The sequence below is a fragment of the Protopterus annectens genome, chromosome 3.part1 (assembly GCF_019279795.1).
Source record: "Protopterus annectens isolate FY-2018-M chromosome 3.part1, PAN1.0, whole genome shotgun sequence".
NCBI lineage: Eukaryota > Metazoa > Chordata > Ceratodontiformes > Protopteridae > Protopterus > Protopterus annectens.
Window position 1 is genome coordinate 1,661,042,014 of NC_056732.1, and position 20,601 is coordinate 1,661,062,614.

The following is a 20,601-nucleotide window of genomic DNA, read 5'->3' on the forward strand; positions in this document are numbered from 1 at the left end:
AGGAGGGGATACCGAAGGAATGGACTGTTCTGCATCCGAATCCTCAAAAGGAGAATAAGATTGTTCCTCTGCATCAGAATGTTCTGATAAAATGGATCCCTGATCAGAAGAGGGAGAATCTTCCTCCACTCTGGGTCTCTTGTCAGGAGGGGGATGAGAACCTCTGATAAGAGTAATTAAATCCTCAGCCATTTTAGCATCTGCTTTTTAGGCATGGGTCCTGAAGATGGGCCCTGTGCAACAGGTCTCGTGGGATGCCTGGCTGCTTTGGATTTAGTAAAGGCCTTAATTGAAAAAGAAGATGAGGGCCTAAATACACCATGGGTGGAGGTGGACTTTTCCACATTAGTAGGCTCTACATTAGCAGGGGCTTCGGTAGTAGTCTGGGAAAGGGCCGAGGACCCAGCGGTCTCGGGTACAGAAGACACCGCCAAAGGAGTGTCGTCGGTAGTCAGGGACTGCAAAGGCGTCTCGCTGAGAACCGGACCACGTGTAGCCTGTTTTGGCGTGGTGTCGGCGGGGACCGCGGGCCTCGCGTGTCGGTCCTTTTCCTTGCGTTTTTTGGGCAAAGCGGTAGTCGGAGTGTCCGACGACATTTTGTAATCAAAAGCTTTACCAAAGTAGTGTTGGGCGAACTCCACCCGACGCTTAATAGTGCGTTTATTGAAGGTAGTGCAAAAGCGACAGCCCGAGACGTCGTGGTCTGGGCCCAAACAAGGTATGCAAAGGGAATGGAAATCCTTATGCGGTATTTGCTTCCCACAAGAAATACAATTATTAACTTTTTCTGACATCGGTCTGAGGCAAGAAAAGATTCCCCAACAGGGTACTTAGCTTTAATGAAGACTTCGGTTTCCAATTTTTTCATAATTCAGGAGCTGGCCGACCGGCACTTGCGAACTGCTTCTGCTTCGGGCACCGCGCGGCAAAAAAGACTGAAGAACATGGCGTCGGCTGTGTCTTATATACTCAGGCCTCACTGACGTCAGAAGAGTAAGCGACGACAACCGACGCCGGACCAAGACTTTGGAATTCGGCCGACCGAGGGACCGCCTGACGGCTGAAAACCCATCTGTGATTACTGCAGCTGTATGCACAATGAACATCAGGTCGCAGCAAGGCTTCCCCCCAAGTTGGAAGATCCGATCTGCTATTACAGGGTTGAGGGACAGTAACAAAAAGGGTAAAAAATTAAATTACCAAGGAAAAGGGTAGGAAATAGGCCTAGGTTATAGGCGACAGTGCAAAAAGGCTAACTTGACTAAAAATTTAGTAATTTAAAAGAAAAAATTGTCATAAAATCAACAATTTACTACTTAGCCTTGAGAGAGACGGCTAACACGTCTGACTAGGAACGCGGCAAACGAGATCTGGAGTATCTAGAAGAGGGGCACTGTAGGTAGGTTCTTGGCTGAGAGTTTTTGGCTTGCACAAGCTGGAAAACGGCTATATCGCTTCCGAGGATGGAACCGAGGTCCTATCTGTAATGCATGAACAAAAGATTTACAACATCAGATGAATGTTTTCATGAAGGACAAAGTTCTTGAAACTATAAAAAAGACTTTTGAAGTGGACACTGTTGTAATCCAAGTCAGCTGAGAAAGTGCAGTGTGTCTGACAGTATTTTATTGGGGTTATAAAAGAAATGTTTATAATCTCATATTAGTACTTGGTTGGCTGGTTTCAATAAATCTGTCATTATATGACTATACAATTGTGCAGGCTGTCTGTGTACATGCTGTTAATTTCAATTTAACATTTTGCATACATTTTGCGAGGACCTAAATAACACAAACATTTGTTTTTTTTGGGTTTAAAGTGAGTTGTGTACATGGTAGCCAAGGCTGTAACTTATTAGTGGTATTCAGGAGGTTGCAGAGAATGTTTTTTTAGTTGTTGGAAGAGGGATAGAATGCAATATCATCTGCATAGTGGATAATGTTAGAGGTTACAAGGTGTAGGGTTAATGAAGTAATGAATAAGCTAAATAGAATGGGGGCAAGAATAGATCCTTGTGGAACATCTGATGACAGCAGGAGATAAAGGGTTTTATATCTGATGATGCTAATCCTACTGAAGAGGTAGCTGTGGAACCAATGTATTGTTGAGGATTCAAAGCTGGCATAGGCTAGAGATTGGGGTACGAGGGTTAATGATGAAGTCAAAGACTTTTCGATGTAGACTGCATGTGTGATGAAGCCTTGACTTGTGCTAGTGAGTAAGCTGTCAGCAGGTGTGTGGAGTGTTGTTTGGGTACTTTTGTTCTTTAAAAATCACTGCTGGTGTGAAGACAGAATAATGTATTTATACAGAACTATAGTTAGTTGATCTTATGCTGCTTTTTCTATGAGTATGACAAGATACAGGAGTAGCAGGATAAGACAGAAACCTGCAGTATGAGGGTTTTATTTTTGGGATAGGTGTGACTATAGCTGCTTTCCAGATGTCTGGGAATAATTGTTGTGAGACAGACAAATTGAAGACATGGAGGGTATATCTGGTAATAAGGTCTAAATGTTTCTTTTGGAATCAAGCAGTAGGACCATCTGATCCTTGTGAGCCTGAGTTGGGAAGGTTATGAGGAAGGGAACTGATTTCTCAATTGGACCTATGTCTGAGGCAGAATGTATGTATGTATGGTTCTATGTCTGAGGTGGAAAGGTGTTTGTATGGTTCTGTGTCAGCAGAATGGGTGTACATATGGTTCTATGTCTGAGGGAGAATGGGGATATGTATGGTTCTATCTCTGAGGCAGAATGAGGGTATGTATGGTTCTATGTCTGAGACAGAATGGGGGTATGTATGGTTCTATGTCTGAGGCAGAATGGAGGTATGTATGGTTCTATGTCTGACGTAGAATGGGGGTATGTATGGTTCTATGTCTAGGTAGAATGTGGGTAAGTATGGTTCTATGTCTGAGGCAGAATGTGGGTAAGTATGGTTCGATGTCTGAGGTAGAGTGGGTCTATGTATGGTTCTATGCCTGAGGTAGAATGGGGGTATGTATGGTTCTGTCTGAGGTAGAACAGTGGTATGTATGGTTCTATGTCTGAGGGGGTCTATATTAGTTTGCCAAAAGTTATTTTCAGTGAACTTTCCATCGCCCCATATTCAGTGAAAATCATTTCCACAATTTGCTGAATTTTCCAAGGGCAAGGAAGTAGTTGGCCAACTACAAAACTTTGCCCTTTTTCCCACTGTAATGCGATCTTGGAGTTGGTATATACAGTAAGGGGGTGTGGGAAGCCGCCACCTTGGGTGGTTTGATTTGGTTAATTATTGGTTCTGTTGTGCTGTGGGGCAATTGTTTCATTGCCATTGGAAAATTCAGCAAATTGCAAAAGTGATTTTAGCTGAATACTGGTCGATGGAAAGGCGTTCACAGAAAATAAGGTGGCAAACTAATATAGATCCATCTGAGACAGAATGGACGTATATATGGTTCTATCTCCGAGGCAGAATGGGTGGATATATGGTTCTATGTCTGTTTTAGAATGGGGGTATACATGGTTCTATGTCTGAGGTAGACTGGGGATATGCATGATTCTAGGAGTTCTGTGTTTGTGTGATGAACTGGGAGCGACATGGTGTGAGGCTTTTTAAAATTCATCTGCAAAATCATACATACTGATATGTTGTAGTATGGACTGAGTTTTTTGATGGCCAGTGATGATTCTGAGCGTTTTCAAAAGCTTTTAGTGTTAAATTGTCTGTTGTGTAGGTATGTAGCTGTAGCTTAATGAATCCCTTTTTTAGCTCTATTACAATGTTTAAGTGTTATGATCCTGTTTTTTTTTCATAATTTCCAGGCTTTCTCTCTCTGTATGAGAGTTTCTGAGAATTGGGGATCAAGCCAGGAGAGGTGAGAGGACTAACACAAGTGGAGCACTTTTGTGAAGAAGTGATTTTGTATACCTAGAATGGCAAAAGTGTGACTTTACCACCCCTCTTTCTGCAAGGTATCACAGACTTCTGTCTGCCACCATGCCCTAGCATTTCCTACTCCTTAATCAACCCAGCAATTTTGGACACAAGATAACAACTGAACTTTGAAATGCTATTCGGTTTCCTAAAACCATTACAAAATCTGATATTTCCATGACATTTAGGAATTAGAACCTCTGGAACACTCCATTCACTCTGTGACCCTTCTATTGCTCATAGTTTGAGCATTTTGAACCTCTTTTATTAATTCTTTCTGTAACTCTCATACTCATTAGTGTCTCTGTCAAACTTCACTCCACTTGTTGCCTCGGTGTAACGGTCTATCAATTTATTCTCCCATGCATGTCTGAGAGCAGTCCTCTAGTCCTCAATAAAAAAACTACTGTGGTACCACATGAATCAGTGGTGGTCCCTCTCCTGTTAGGCATGAAATTTGTGGTCATCCATGCCAATATTCCAGAACTGTTGTTGACCAAGTTTAGTGACGACTGCAAGCTGGGCACTATTAAATGCGCACTCATTGATACTAAACAGCTCCATAAATGGCTAGAAATGCATACATCTGCTTTACTGAAAATGATCTCAAGCTAAATGCAAAAAATTACAGTGTAGTTGCATCTGGCAAAAAAGTTGCTCCCACCTCATATGTTATAAATGATATTCTTCTTCAGACAGATGCAGTCATAAAAACTAATGTCTTGGGTTTTCCCAGTTAGGGGTCGCCACAGCGAAACTCTGGTCTGCTAATGATTGACAGTGGATTTTTACGGTGCCAAGTTACACCCAACCTTCAAAGAAGGCAAACCCACTGACGTACACACCTACCTGCATGTCTTTAAAAGTCACTTGACCGCTGGGAAGACATGCAGACTCCACACAGAAGGCGCTCCAGCTGAGAATCGAACGGGAGAACCTCTTGCCGTGAGGTGACAACGCTAACCACTGCACCACCGTGGCCTATCTAGGCAGACACAGTCATAGATGCAGTCATAATGTGGGAAATTCTCTCATTCAGTCATTATTTTTCCATCATAGCTAGAAAATCATTCCATCTGTCCCAGTTAATTTCCATGTGAATATCCATAAGGTCCAAAGAAATAATTTTAATAATGTACTCTTACCTTATCATACTCTTCATCGAATACAATGTCCCCTTTGGGATGTACAAATCCAAGCAGACTGCTCATATGAAGAGGCCCCACAGATTTCTAAATAAGAAAATTAACGGCCTTAAGTCTCCCAACTGACTAGATTCTAGCATGGCTCTCCTTATACTCAGCAGTTTACAGGCTACTCTGAGTGACCTGTGTCTCATTCTTTGACCCTATATGACCTCCTCCTTCTTTATGAAACCAATGACTCTATGAAATGCATGCATTACGGATTTACATCTACACCAACAAATATACAAGGCTCACTGGAGGGATAGGGTCATAGCACAATGTATTCTCAGCATGTGGAATAAGCTGCCCTTCTAGGGCAAAGAAGTACAACTATGGCTACCTTTAAGCAAAGTCTGGATGGGCAGATGGACGGACACAAATCTTCACAAGGGCAATCCTGTCTGTCTCTACTTGATCTGGGAGGTGAGTACCATTAAGTGCTCAAAAAGGGTGAATGGAATAGCTGGTCAAGAGGAGAAGGTCAACACTTGCACCACACCACATGGAACACATAGCCCTCCAGAACACACACTAGCACTGCCTTCACATAAATACACAAACCACACACACACCGTTGTGGAGATTCACAATAAAAATCTACCCAAACAGCAGAGACCTCCAAGGCAGAAATGCACTCGACCACCACAACACAACACTAAACACGAAACACATAACTCTCCTAAACAGTGGGCCACTCAACCAAAGCCTCTTAGGCAAAACAGCATGCCCAACACACTAATCATTGGAGACTCGATAGTGAGGCACACTGATGTCCCACTCACTATGTTGAATAAGGAGAAAGTAACAGTCAGCCGCCTGTCAGGTGTCAGGATCTGCCACATAACGCACGCATTCAGTTCCCACAACAACAGGTATAAATATGATGCTGTCATTGTACATATGGGTGGGAATGACCTGAGATGTACCTCCCTGGACTGCATGAAAAGAGACATGGATGAGCTCTTGGATTATGTAGCCCAGGTGGGTATGACCCTAGCCCTGAGCAGCATCCTAGCATCACCCAGAATGATACCACAGTGCAAGCAAAAAATGATTGATTTCAACAACTGGCTAAGTTTCTGGTGTCATTCTAAAGGGATCCAATACCTGTCTGCCTGGGATAATATGACCGACAGCCCTCAATGCTTTGCCAGAGATGGACTGCATCTGTCACCCGTGGGCTTCCAGATACTGGCCAAGGCTCTTGCTACCCCTATACTGCCTTTTTTAGGTGGTGTTCCAAAGGCCAGATTACCACCGTAATAGCTACAAACAAATGCAATCTGAGAGTCATGCTGCTCATGGCTAGAAGTCTGAATCTTAAAATGCACTCACTCAAAGCACTCCTTAAAATGAAGAACATCGACATTTGTGCTGTTACAGAGACCTGGTTCAAGGCAGCAGAAAGCAGCCCTGCATTACCAGGCTATAATTCATTCCACACCTTTCAGCCCAAGAACTTAGACCGAAGCTCCAAAGGCAGTGGCATTTCCATATTCAGAAAGAATGTGCACATCTCCAGACTGGCAGTCCAACATAACGCATCTGGGATACTTCAGGTGCAGCTAACATTGGGTAAGACAGCAATTCAGGTTGTAGCCTGCTATAGGTCTCCAATCATGTCCTAAGACTCACACTCCACATTCCTAAGTAACCTGGAGAATATTAGGGTCCAACCTAACTCTCTCATACAGGGCGATTTCAACTACCACTCCATTAACGAAAACTACTCATGTACCAATACACTTGCCAAATGCTTTCTGGAATTCATTAATTCCAATGCTCTGGACCAGCTCATTCTTACCCCCACTAGAGGTAGCAACATCCATGACCTGGTCATTACTAACATGGGCGACCGTAGCTCTACACCAATAGTCAACTCCTCCCTGGTTAGATCTGACCACAAACTAATCACCTTAGAAATCCACATCCCTCCTACCCCCCTCCCCCACAAAGGTAACCACCGTGAAAAACTTCTCCAAAGCTAACTTTGGGCTCCTAAAAACAGAGGTGGGTAACTTCACAGCACCCATGCAAATGGAGAATAGTTGCATGACCACCGAATCATACACCAATGCATGGATCTCGCCATACCCAATAGAACCAAGATGCTCTCCTCAAAAAAAAGGAAGCCAATCTGGTGGTCCCCTGCCATAAACAAACTCTACAACAGAAGGAGGTAACTGATGTGGAATAATGCAAAGTCCCAAGACTGGAAAAACTCCCTTATCAGCCTCAACAAAAGGTTGAGATCCCTCATCAAATCCTCTAAAGCTATCTATGAAAAACAGAATTGCAGCAGATAGTAAAAACAACCACAAGGCCTTCTATAGTTATGTAAAGAATCTCCATGGCAATACCCAGATTTGCTCTGAGCTACTGCACAATGGTACCTGCTATACCGAGCCAACAGATATTACCAATATACTGGCTGACAGATTCAGTGCTAACTTTACCCCTACCCCAAAGGACTAATCACAATACCAGTAGATTGCCAGGACCCCAGTATTACTGCTGTACAGGTTAAAACACCACTATACAAAGCCAAGAAATACAGCTTCTATGGGACCTGACAATATCCCTGGCTGTGTTCTACATGAACTACAGAGTGAACTGGCACCAAACCTGTGTGCCCTGTTCAATCACAGCTTCATCTCAGGCTTTGTCCCTAACGAATGGCGCACTGCTACAGTCATCCCTCTCCACAAAGGAGGAGTGACTACAGACCCCGGGAATTATTGCCCCATTAGCCTGATGAGTCTGATATGCAAAGCTATCGAATGCATCATTATGGACCTAATAAACAAGGATACGGGGAATCTCCAAACTCTGGATCCTACAGAGTTTGGTTTTGTGAAGGGTAGATCAAGCCTGCTCAACTTGGTTGACTTCTTTGAGTCAGTCATCAGAGCTGTCGATGAAGGCAAGGTGATTCATACAGCCTACCTTAATCTGGCCAAGGCCTTTGATACCATTCTAACTCAGGACTCACAGGAAAACTCACTAAGCTAGGCATTAACCCCTATATCACTAGGTGGGCTGGGATCTGGCTCACAGACAGAACTCACAGTGTGAAACTAGTTGACTCCAAGTCAGACTGAAAGACAGGCATGAGTGGAGTCCCACAGGGTTCAGTCCTGCGTCCTCTCCTGTTTGGTATCTACTTCTCTGAAGTCCAGGCCAACACAAAGGGACTCTGTCTGACAAAGTTTGCAGATGATTGCAAGTTGGGAGCTATTATTAACTCCCCAAGTGATGTTGACATCCTACAGAAAATCCTCAGTGAGACCAACAACTGGTGTCAGAACCATGGCCTTAAGCTCAATACCAAAAAATGTGTCTTCATCCCCCTTGGGAAAAACCCGGTTCCCTTGAATTACCACATTGATGGAAGTCCACTGAACACAGAATAATAAGAGATCTGAGAACACAGGTTGTCAGCAACCTCTCTTTTGACCACCACATTGCCACTGTGGTCAGAAAGTCCTTCTAGGTGGCACATCTCATTATTAAGGGTTTTGCATCCAGGAATAAAGAGGCCATTGTTTCCCTCTTCTTTTCCCTGATTAGGCCAATCATCGAGTACAGTGCCCCATTTGGCATGTACCTCACTAGACACCTGCAACAACTGGAGAGGCCGCAAAAGTAACTCACAAATAGGATCCCAGGCCTTAAACACTTGTCCTGTATAGACTCAAAAAACTCCAACTATTCTCTGAGGCGATCTCTGCCTGACTTACAAAGCCATGTCTGACCCAGCTCTGTTAGAAATGTTACATCTAAAGAAATCCCAATCCCTCCACACCACACATTTCAGAGACCTCAACTTCATTACCACAATTAACAGAACATGCTGGAGGGACAGGTTCACAACCCAGAGACTGCTCATGCTATGGAATAGACTTCCCAACATACATGTCAAGCAGAGCACCTCGCTGGCCCTCTTCAAGAGAAATCTTGATGAGTGGATGGGAAATAGAAAATTCACCCCGGGGATCACTCCAGTGGCTCTACTCGACAGAGGCAATAGGAAATAAGGTCAGGTGGCACGATGCCAGGGTAATTCTATGGGCTAGGCTTGTAAAGGCTCCAGGGCTATTAGCCTAGCACACACCTATGTAGGTCTACTTACAGGTGTACATAGGCATCTTACAGATCCTGTAATCAGTTGCCTATGCATTGTTCCTAAATTCCTATGGTCATATATAACATTGTTTAATAGGTTCATAAGTTGATACTAGGCTATCTGCCCTAGGGCATTTATAAGCCTAGCCAGAGTGTGTTTGACTTTCACCACCCTTTTAGATTAGCTGACTGTGCCTCTGTATAGTAGGTCACAGAAGATAGCCCTTTTGAGGTTAGTTTACTGTGCCTTTTTTTTTTTTTTTACTGTACCTTTACGTTCATACTAAGCTAACTGCCCTTGCAAGCCATTTTAAGCCTAGCCAATTGTCCCTTGTGAGACTCAAACCCTGCACCTTGTGTTTGTGAGACAAACACCTTAACCATTAGGCCACCCTCCCAACCCTCTCCCAGACCTGCCTCTGTCTAGTAGGGACACAGAAGAGATCCCAGGGGTAAACCTACGATCTCCCATCCGCTCGTCAAGATTTCTCTTGAAAAGGGTCATTGAGGGACTCTGCCTAACATGGATTGGGATTTTGTTCAAGAGTGAGGGGAGCCTCTGGGATATGAATCTGTCCCTCCAGCATGTCCTATTTATTTCTGTGCTGAGGTTTAAGTCCCTGGAGCGTGTAGCTCTAAGGGATTTAGATTTCCTGAGGTGGAGCATGTCCATTAATTCTGGGTTGGACATGGCTTTATACATCAGGCACAGATCGCCTCTGAGTAGGCGGTAAGCAACTGAGTAGAGCTGGAGTTTCTTTAGCCTAACTGCGTAGGCCATCTGTTTGAGCCCCTTGATCCTCTTGGTGAGGTACTTTTGGGGTCTTTCCAGTTGCTGCAGGTGTCGGATAAGGTACATCCCAAATGGGGCATTGTATTCAATTACGGGCCTGATGAGTGATGAGTAGAGGGGCACAATGACCTCTCTTGATCTAGATGTGAACCCTTTCGTGATAAGGTGGGCTATATAGAAGGTCTTTCTAACCACTTTGGCAACGTGATTGTCAAAGGAGAGACTGCCATCTACTTGGGTCCCCAAATCCCTAATTACTTCTTCCGTACTTAATGGATTACCACCTATGTGGTAATTTGTGGGCACTTTGTTTTTCCCAAAGGGGATGACTATGCACTTTTTGGCATTTAGCTTTAGGCCATGGCTCTGGCACCAGTTACCCGTCTCTGCGAGACCCTTTTGGAGGATGCTTGTGTCAGTCGGCGAGTCGATTATGGCACCCAGTTTGCAGTTATCTGCAAACTTGGTCAGCCATAGTCCTCCCGTGTTAGCCTGTACCTCAGAGAAATATATACCGAACAAGAGAGGTCCCAGGACTGAGCCTTGTGGGACGCCACTTGTAACTGGTTTAGTCTGACATGGCACCTGCAATTCTGACCATGTGGGTTCTATCCCTGAGCCAGTTTGCAACCCATCTTGTGACATAGGGGTTGATATTTAAGCTGGTGATCTTATTTATGATGCCCGAGTGGGGTATTGTGTCGAAGGCTTTTGTGAGGTCCAGGTAGGCTGTGTGGACTACCTTCCCTTCATCTATGGCCTTGGTGACTGTTTCAAAGAAGTCGACCAGGTTCAAGAGGCAAGACCTGCCCTTAACAAAGCCGAATTGTGTAGGATCCAGTGTTTGGAGGTTCCCAATGTTTTTGTTTATGAGTTTCATGATGATACGCTCCATAGCTTTGCAGACTAGGCTAGTCAGGCTTATAGGGCGATAGTTTCCGGGGTCCGTTGTGGCACTACCTTTGTGGAGTGGGACCATTGCTGCTGTACACCATTTCTTGGGTACATATCCTGTAGTAAGGCTGAGATTGAACAGTGACTTTATGTGAGGGTTCAGTTCTTCTTGGAGTTCATGTAAGACGCAGCCCGGGACACCGTCCGATCCCACTGATGCTGTGTTTTTTGCTTTGAAGAGGGCAGCTCTCACCTGTGCATCTGTGATGTCAGGGAGGCTACACTCTGTTGGGATAGACATTTGCTCTTTTGGGGGGGAAGGGGAGAAGTTTGCACTGAACCTGTCTGCCAGGATGTTGGCAATGTCTGTGGGTTCAGTGTATTTTTTGTCATTTTGAACTAACTCAGAGCATATCTGGGAGTTGCCACCCAGGTTCCTGACATAACTAAAGAAGGCCTTGTGATTATCTTTAGCGTCCTGTGCAATTTTTCTTTTGAAGCTGGCCTTAGATGATTTTATGAGGGATCGTAGTTTCTTGCTAGTACTGATCAGAGATGCCTTCCCTTTTTGGGATTTTGCTCTATCATGTAGTAGCTTCCTCCTTCTTTTGTATAGCTTATTTATGGCTGGGGTCCACCAGACAGGTCTCCTGCCTTTGGAGGAGTGAGTCTTGGTTTTATTTGGGATAGCACGATCCATGCATTCCTGTAGGTGTCCATAGAATGCGTTTGTAATGGATTCTGTGGTTTGGGCCGTATTTTCCACTGGCCCGGGAGCTTTGAAGGATTCCACCTCGGTTTTGAGAAGTGTGAAGTTTTCTTTTGAGAAGTTCTTCACCGTGGTTTCCTTGGCTGGGGGTGGGGACGGGATATGGATGTCCAGAGAGATTAATTTATGGTCAGATCTTACCAATGAGGGGTATACCTCTGGTATGGAACATAGAGTCCCCCATGTTGGTGATGATCAGGTCCAATATGTTTTCCCCTCTTGTGGGAGTGGTGACCAGTTGTTCCATAGCATTTGAGTTTATAAATTCTAGGAACCGTTGAATGAGGGTGTTGGGGCTTGAGTAGTGCTCCCAGTCTATGTTTGGGTAGTTGAAGTCACCCAATATAATGGTGTTTGGAGAGATCTTCATATTCTCCAGTGTTCTCAGGAAAGCTGAGTGGGGTTCCTGAGTTTGGGAGGCTGGTCTGTAGAAGGCTACAAACTGAAAGGCAGTTTTGCCCACTGTTAGTTGCACATGGATGGTCTCCGATGCTTCGTGCAGTGTCACTAACCTGGAGGTGTGGGTATCTTTGATGAATATGGATACTCCCCCTCCTTTTGTGGTTCGGTCCGAGGTTTGGGGCCGAAAAGCATGGTATGAGGTATAACCTGGTAGTGCTGGGGTGCTCTCGGGAGCCTTGAACCCAGTTTCTGTTACTGCACAGATATCAATATTCTCCATACTGAAGAGAGCCTCGAGTGCGTGCATCTTGAGGTTTAGACTTCTGGCATTGAGCAGCATTACCCTTAGTTTTTTTTTCTTTGTGTTGTCTATGGAGGTGGGTTTGTCTTTTGAGCCTTGCCTAAAAAAGGCACTATGGGGGTGGCAAGAGCCTTAGCCAGTATTCGAAAGCCCAGGGGTGACAGGTGCAAGCCGTCCCTAGCGAAGCAACGTGGCTTGTCGAGCATGTCATCCCAGGCTGACAGACACTGGATCCCCTTTGAATGACACCAATACTTTAGCCAATTGTTAAAATTTAAGCGCAGGAAGCTCTTTATGCCTTAGCTGATATAACTTTAGCCAATTGTTAAAATTTAAGCGCAGGAAACTCTTTATGCCTTAGCTGATATATCAATGTAATAGTAGACATCAACCACTTAGATAAAGTTACTTTCGACACTGGTAGACCTTGTTTACCCTCAGCATAGGACAGGAATAGCTGGTCTGATTTTCTTATCTGCTTCGTTCTATCAAATAAAAATTTAACTGCCTGTGAACATCCAACTGATGTAATTTGTACTCCGCCTTGTTGGAATAATTTGGAAAAAACACAGGGAGATCAAGAGACTGATTCAAATTATTCTCAGAAGAAACCTTTAGAAGGAAGGAAGGATTAGTCCTGAGAGAAACTCTATCATTGTGGAAAACTAGATACGGAGGGTGAACAGAAAGAGCCTGAAGTTCAGAAACTCTTCTGGCTGAAGTAATTGCAACCAGAAAAAGAGTTTTCCAAGAAAAAAACTTCAAAGAATAAGAAGCTGCAGGTTCAAAGGGGGGGGGGGGGCAATATCAGGGAAGCTAGAATCAAATTCAGATCCCACGGAGGCGGGGTATCTCTCACTGGGGGCCTGAGTAAAGTAGTCCCTTTGAGGAGGAAAGTTTACAAAGCTTATGGGACATAATACTAGTTTCCGATAAGCCCGTATGAAAGTTAGAGATAGCCGCTAACTGAACTCTAATCGTGGCAGAAGAAGATCCAGCATGAAAAGGTTCCGCTAAAAAATCCAAAATATGGTGCACAGGGGCTGAAAAGGGATCTACATTTCTAGCCTCTGCCCAGAAAGAGAAACGTTTCCACTTACTAGCATAAGTCTTTCTAGTGGTAGACTTATGCGAAGATAAGATGATTTCACACACCGAGTGGGAGATGTTTGGAAGCCTGGCTAGGGTCGGAAATGGAGCAACCAAGCAGTGAGCTGGAGAGATTGAAGGGATTGGTGCAGCACACCCGACTGATGGATCAGGAGGTCTGGAACTGGGTCCAGAGTCCAGGGCTGCTCCTGAAGGTGATGATGAAGGAACGGAAACCAAATTTGTCGAGGCCAGTAAGGGGCAATGAGGATCTTCTTGCATCCTAATGTGGTAGCTTTCTGAATCAGTCTGTGAATCAGGGGAAACGGAGGGAATGCATACAGAAGTTCCTGAGGCCAATTGTGAACTAGAGCGTCTCTGGGAAAATGTCCGGGAAGGGGGAGAAGAGAGAAGAAATTGTTGCACTTGCTGTTGAAAGGGGTGACAAAAAGATCGCAGCAAGGCTGACCCCATTTGCGGAAGATTTGGTCCGCCACTGTTTGATTGAGACACCACTCGTGAGGCATGAGAATTGCTCTGCTCAGCCTGCCCGCTATAACACTGGACTTCCCAGGGATGTGCTCTGCTCAGCCTGCCCGCTATAACACTGGACTTCCCAGGGATGTGCTCTGCTATCAGAAACCATTGGGAAGAGATTGCCAACTGCCATTCTGAGTGCTTCTTGACATAGCCAGTAGGACCTGGTTCTGCCCTGCTTGTTTATGTACCAGTCTACTGACATATTGTCTGTTCGAATTGCAATGGTCCCGGTGGGAAGAGAATTCTGAAGAGCTTGCAACGCCAAAAGCACGGCCCTCATCTCCAAGACATTGATATTCAGATGGTACTCGTGAGGCTGCCTGGTGCCTTGGACTGTTCTGCCCTGAAAATGCCCCCCCGCCCACCCGATCAGGGAGGCATCCTTGGTCACCGTAGCCACTGGGGGAGGAAGAGCAAATGGTCTGCCCTGAGGTACTGACGGAGAATCCATCCACCAAGCAAGTTGATTTTTGCATGACTGTGTGATCATTATCATGTGAGACATTGGAAGTTGCTGGTAGGACCATTGGGTGAAAAGCATCCACTGAAGAATCCTCATGTGAAGACGAGCAAGGGGGACAAGTATGATAGCCACTGCCATGAGACCTAAGGTTTTTAGGACGAATCTGGCCTGAATTTCTTTGCATCCTAATAAGACCTGCACATGTCGACGAATGTCTAACACTCTGTCTAATGGAAGCCTCGCTCACTGACATGTCCTTTGTATTTAAGTTTGCGCCTATAAAGGTAATAGATTGACAAGGCGACAATGCAGACTTTTCGAAATTTATTGTGATACCTAGTTTGGAACAAATTTGAATGATGTAGTCTCTGGCTCTCAGCAGGTGATGTCTGGTGGTAGCAGTAAGGAGCCAGTCATCTAGATATGGAAACACCTGGAATCCTTGCCGTCTCAAGTGAGCGGTAACCACTGCCAAGCATTTGGTGAACACCCTGGGGGCTGTGGTGAGGCCAAAGGGCAGAACTCTGAACTGCTGATGACTGGCTCCCAGCCTGAAGCGGAGGAATATTCGGGAGCGCCTGTCCATTTTGATGTGGTAGTACGCATCCTGAAGATCTATGGAGCACATCCAATTGTCCTGACCCAGATAGGGTAGAATGGACTGTAGCATGACCATCCGGAACTTCGTTCTTTAAACAGACCTGTATAGTCTGCTGAGATCCAGAATGGGTCTCCAGTCCCCTGTCTTTTTTGGTACCAAAAAGAACCTTGAGTAAATTCTGGATCCTTGCTGGTCTGCTGGGACTGGCTGGATGGCTCTTTTTCTTAGCAGTTTTGATATTTCCTGAACTGCTTGATCCCTTAGACTGGGTGGAACATCTGGAAGGGATTTGGGTGCGAAAAAAGGGGATTTTGTAGCCTCCGGATATGATCGACAGTACCCATTTGTCTTGTGTTATACCTTGCCAGGCTTTTGGGTACAGCGATAATCTTCCCCTGACTGCCACCGAAGGTGGGCAGCCGGGCAACACCTCAGGGATGCTGGAAGGACTTGTCAGAGAAGGATTCCCTGCTGCCCTGATTTTGCGGACCCCCTTTGCCCCGAGGGTGGCGTCTATTGTTGTTCCTTCCTCTGCCCCTGGAGGGGAACTCACCACGTCTGTCAGGCACGGCTCCCTGGGGTTTCCGGAACCACATCTTCCCACTCTTCTGACCCTTGGGGTACGGTCTGGAAGGAGTGGAAAAACGGACTCCCACAGCAGAGAGAGTCTTGCCTTCTTGCTCACACCTGGTAAGGGTATCCTTCACCTGTGGTCCAAAAAGAGCAGAACCATCAAAGGGGGTGTTGGTGAAAGACGCCCTGAAGGGCTCCGCAAAGTTACATAACCACATCCAAGCATGCCTCCTCAAGGCCACACCTGTGCCTGCGGCTCTACTCGCACCATCGGCTGCATAAGAAATGAGCCGCATGGAGGAGTTTACTACAGAATTAAGAGTCGCCAGCTGGGAGGCAACCTTAGCCTGGGCCCCCGCAGCTGATGGATCTTGCAGGGTATCTCCTAGCTCTTTAAGGAGATCCCTTTGAAGGCGGGTAAAGTGGCACAAGTAGTTCAGCGACTCATGGAGAAGGTCGCTGAAGCAAACATATGCTTCCCATATCTGTCCATCGTCCTAGATTCCTTATTAGGTGGATGGACAGATGTAGAAGTTTCAGCCAATTCCTTTTTTGTGGCCGCTGCTACCACCATGGCATCAACGGGAACACCTTTTGTCAGACATTGCTTGTCCTGCGGTGCAGTAATAAATTTTGTGGGTCTTTGGGGGGTTGGTTCAACTGTGTCTGGGGCTGACCATGCCTTTCGAGCCACCACTGACATCAGTGGATCGAAAGGCGGAGACACCCAGGAGGTGGAGGGTCAGGAACCAAACGCGTCCAGAAATACCAACTCATCCTCGGAAGGGTTAAGGGTAGTCCAGTTCCCCCTCTGCCTAAGCATCTCAAGGATGTCTGAGAAGGAGACATCTTCAGAGGGGGATCTCGGGGACCCTTCCGAATCCTCTAAGTCGGTATCCGAAGTGACAGACTCAGGGGAGTCAACATGCTTCCTCTTGCATTTCCTCTTTCGAGGAGGCTCCTCTGAATGATCAGGGGAGGCCTCGGAAGAGGAAGATACACCCAATGGGGTGTTCTGGAGCGCTTGTTCCCCACGCTTGGGGTCTGGAGGAGGGGCAGAGGCAGACGCAGGCACCATGGGGGGAGGAGCCGACGAGGCTGATCGTGGAGTTGACTCAGAGGCCAGCACACTCCTCATGACCTCGAAGGCAGAGAAGGCTCCGGCTCCGAAGAGACCGGAATCCCCCTCGGCACCGAGAGAGACGGCTCCGAAGCCGATGTAGGAGCTGAACTCACCTGTGCCGAAGCTCCGAGAGGGAGAACAGGGTCGGACAAGGGTCCGATGCTACTTGCCCCCTCGGAGCCGACGAGGGAGTCCCGGCGCCCAGATCCCTCCAAGGAAGGCACCGTGGAGGTGATCGGAGCTGACGATGGAACCGAAAGGGTAGGTATCAGCACCGACTGTTCCCCGATCCTACCCCCAACCAGCTCCGGCTCCAAACTCAAGGGGTGAGTCGAAGGAGGAATTATTGCAGAGACGGGCGGAGCCGAACCCTGATGACGGGGGCTGGATAACATTTTTGCCAGGGCCTGCGATTTTAGAAGCCTGCTCACCACTCTCTCCACATCATGGTCAGATAGTCTAGAAGACCGAGAAGAGTGGGATCGGTGACTTTGCTTCGAATGTAACAGAGGCGACCCCGGAGCCAAGTGTATCGACTCTAGGGATGGAGACCTAGAGCGTTTTCGTCTCCCTGATGGTTCCGACACCAGAGTCAGAGCCGACTGAGAGATAGGTACTTCGGTTCCAGCCGGAACCGAAGTTGAAGCAGACACCACCTCCGACAACGGCTCCGAACTGGGAGCCGACGACTTCGTTGGCTTGGAGGGTTTCACTGGCTGAGCCTTAGCCGGTGACCCTTCAGGTTTGAGCAAACCCCTCAGGATTAGTTTGTTCCTATGCTCCTGCAGGACTCTTGGACTAAAGGCGTGACACACCGAACAAGAGTCCTGCAGGTGTAGGGCGCCCAAACAGTAGACGCAAGAAGTGTGACCATCTGTCAATGACATCTTCTGACAGCATGAGTCAAACTTCTTGAATCCAGATACTTTCGTATCTTTAGACATTCCTGCAAGAGGAAAGGTCAATCACAGGAAAAAAAGTAACAGTATGGTCTTAGGTAACAGTAAAAAAACACACACAATCACACAAGTTACCACACCCTAACAGCGCACAAACACTATAACTATATATTTATACGAAATAAGGTAACTAAATCTAGTATAGTACAACTATTTTTACCAGAAAACTACTATATAATATTGAAAAAGCTAGTATATAATATATATAAGAACAAAGATTAGCCTCTAACTAAAACAGCCTGCCTTGAAGAGAAAGAGGGGGGAGGGGAAACTCTCTAAGAAAAAACGAGTTTCCAAGGGAATGGGATAGGTGACTAAACTACAAAGATATAACTATAGTACTTAACACTACTATAACTACACTAACTCCAAAACCGTAACTACAATAGAAATTTTAGAAATTTTTATATATATATAGGCAATAATAAAATAGAAAAATATGACCTGAGCCAGCAAAAGCAACCTCGCAGCAGAAGCGGCAAACGAGATCTAGGAATCTAGTGCCAGGCATCATGGGATATAGGGGGGCCTCGAGCCAGTAGGCAGCTCTCGAGCTTTTGAAGATGGCCGAGTCAGAGCCGAGGATCGTCTCCGAACCCAACCAGCAAGAATGAAGGCGAGATAGACAACTTAACATTCATATGTTGATGTTTAATGTCTTTGCCTTCTGGCTCAGGGTGTGACTGAAACGCATCAACTCACTCAGTCAGTTAGCAAACACACACACACATAAAAAAAAATTACAGCTTGTCGCTTAACTACATTAAAACAGAATGTGCAAACCAAAGTTAGTTACTATTCTGAAATTAATCTTGTTCTAAAATTGATTTCAGGTAAATACTGTATTTCTAGAATGTGATCAGTCCTCTTTACATCATGCTAGTTACTGTAAATGGAGCATTACAAAAGCAAATGCTCAAAATTTGTTGCTGAAGTATGGCTATTGCAACTCTGGAATATCCTCATTATCACAGTATGTCTGAGAGAGCTCTAAACGGTATGAGAACTCCAAACATACGAATTAGGAATTTTCTAATTAGTCAAGAACTACCCTTAAACTATACGGTTTACTATGAAATTGTTGAATGTTGGTTCTGCAAACACGGGAATGGCAGATGGCCGATTCCCATGTTGCCAAACACTGAAGGATCATTAGTTCATATCAGCGAACACAACTGTGCACTCTCTGATGCGAACTTGATGTAATGAATAGAGATCTCGGTACAGTGCCGACTGGGACATTCATCCCTTTGCTCACTGCTGTGCGATCTCGGAGTTGGAATATATATAGTGGATATAAAAAGTTTACACGCCCCTGTTAAAATGCCAAGTTTTTGTGATATAAAAAAATGAGACCACAATAAATCATTTCAAAACTTTTCTCATCTTTAATGTGACCTATAACCTGTACAATTCAATTGAAAAACAAATCTGTTAGGGGGAAAAAATATAAAAAATAAAAAACGTACAATACACTGGTTGCATAAGTGTGCATACCCTTAAGCTAATACTTTGTTGAAGCACTTTTTGATTTAATTACAGCATTCAGTCCTCTAGGGTAGGAGTCTATCAGCATGGCACATCTTGACTTGGCAATATTTGCCCACTCTTCCTTGCAAAAGCGCTCCAAATCTATCAGATTGCAAGGGCGTCTCGTGTGCACAGCCCACTTCAGGTCACCCTACAGATTTTCTATTGGATTTAGATCTGGGCTCTGGCTGAGCCATTCCAAAACTTTAATTTTCTTCTGGTGAAGCCGTTCTTTTGTTGATTTGGATGTATGCTTGGGGTCATTGTTGTGCTGAAAGGTGAAATTCTTCTTCATCTTCAGCTTTCTAGCAGACACCTGAAGGTTTTGGGCCAAACATGACTGGTATTTGGAACTGTTCATAATTCCCTCCACCTGGAGTAAAGCTTTTTGGAATTGTGGCCAAAAAGTTCAACCTTGGTCTCATCACACCATAACACATTTTTCCACATGCTTTTGGGAGACCTGATGTATTGTTTTGCAAATTTTAGCTGGGTCCTGGATGTTTTTCTCTGCAAGAAAAGGTTTCCGTCTTGCAACCCTACCCCACAGTCCAGACATATGGAGAATACGGAAGACTGTTGTCAATGCAGAATACAAACAGTACTTGCCAGAAATTCCTGCAGCTCCTTCAGTATTGCTGTAGGTCTCTTGGCAGCCTCCCTGACCAGTTTTCGCCTTGTCTTTTTCATCAATTTTGGAGGGGACGTCCAGTACTTTGCAACGTCACTGTTGTCCCATATTTTCTCCACTTTTTGATGACTGTCTTCACTGTGTTCCATGGTATATTCAATGCTGTGGAAATTTATTTGTACCCTTCTCCTGACTGATACCTTTCAACAATGAGATCCCTTTGATGCTTTGTAAGCTCTTTGCAAACCACGGCTTTTGCTGTAGCAGGCAACTGAGTAAATGGCAGGAAAATCCTATTAGGACAGCTGAACTTTATTTGGGGTTAATCAGAGTCTCTTTAATTGATGGCAAGTGTGTATCCAAGAAGACTGAATGCTGTAATTAAATCAAAAGATGCTTCAACAAAGTATTAGTTTAAGTTGTGCACACTTATGCAACCAGCGTATTTTACGTTTTTTGTTAATGTTTTTCCCCTAACAGATTTGTTTGTTTTTCAATTGAATTGTACAGTTTATAGGTTACATTAAAGGTGGGAAATGTTTTGAAATGATTTATTGTGGTCTAATTTTTTACATCACAAAAAACTGGCATTTACCAGGGGTGTGTATACTTTTTATATCCACTGTAGTTAGCAGGGGGTGGGGGGAGCATAGCCCCCCACAAGGAGGTGCAGGGAGGCTTGCCCTCCTGCAAAAACATG

General features: G+C 45.2%; 1 protein-coding gene across 1 annotated transcript in view; it reads right to left on the bottom strand.

Moving 5' to 3' along the window:
* LOC122798607 (ubiquitin carboxyl-terminal hydrolase 20-like) overlaps nt 1-20,601 on the bottom strand; it is a 1,084,102-nt gene that overhangs the window by 61,032 nt on the left and 1,002,469 nt on the right. The gene's annotated exons all lie outside the window — the stretch shown is intronic.